A 1068-nucleotide genomic window follows, 5' to 3' on the forward strand; every position below is an offset into this window, starting at 1 on the left:
TCTGAGGCATACAGCACTCTGCATCCGGGTCTCTATAGCATCTCTCCAAACCCCCCTCCTCCCTCCTCCCTCTCCATCTCCATCTCTATATCTCTCTCTCAGCATGTGTTAATATGCTGTAGTGTCCAGTCAGTAAACCAGCCAACCACTCAATCAGTGTGCCTCTATATTTTCTTTAAAGTCTTAAAATTGTCTCTTTTTCTTTCTCAGTGCAGTGATACTGTACTGAAGTATGTACTATTTCAGTCAGTCAGTTCTGTGTGTAAACCTCTGTCTTTCTCTCCTTTCGTGTTCTCCTTCTCTTTACAGTTAAACATGTACAGCAGGGATATAATATATGAAAGTTTGGTGTAATTATACACACTGATGTAGCTATGTTATGTATTATTATTATTATTATTATTATTATTATTATTATTATTATTATTATTATTGTTGTTGTTGTTGTTGTTCTTGTTGCTGTTTTTGCCAACATACTGCAAAATAATAAAGTATAAATTAAAATGATAATGTTTTTTTATAATTGAGGCACGGCCTCAGTGAAGTTTCTCTGAGAAGTACCGTTCCAGATGTGCCCACTAGATGTCAGTGTTGTACCAGAGAGGGCAGTGTTATTTATTGTTATTTATTTTACTAGGATGTAAGGGGTGCACACCTTAATTCTATTAAACTTGCATAAAGAAAGAACAAAGGTTTATTGGTTATATATTTATCGTTTATTAATTAAAACAAAGCTCCACGTTTTAACATATATACACTCACCTAAAGGATTATTAGGAACACCTGTTCAATTTCTCATTAATGCAATTATCTAACCAACCAATCACATGGCAGTTGCTTCAATGCATTTAGGGGTGTGGTCCTGGTCAAGACAATCTCCTGAACTCCAAACTGAATGTCTGAATGGGAAAGAAAGGTGATTTAAGCAATTTTGAGCGTGGCATGGTTGTTGGTTGTTGTGCCAATTGGGCATCGTTTAAATGCCACGGCCTACCTGAGCATTGTTTCTGACCATGTCCATCCCTTTATGACCACCATGTACCCATCCTCTGATGGCTACTTCCAGCA

This window comes from Amia ocellicauda, chromosome 7 (genome assembly GCF_036373705.1).
Source record: "Amia ocellicauda isolate fAmiCal2 chromosome 7, fAmiCal2.hap1, whole genome shotgun sequence".
NCBI lineage: Eukaryota > Metazoa > Chordata > Actinopteri > Amiiformes > Amiidae > Amia > Amia ocellicauda.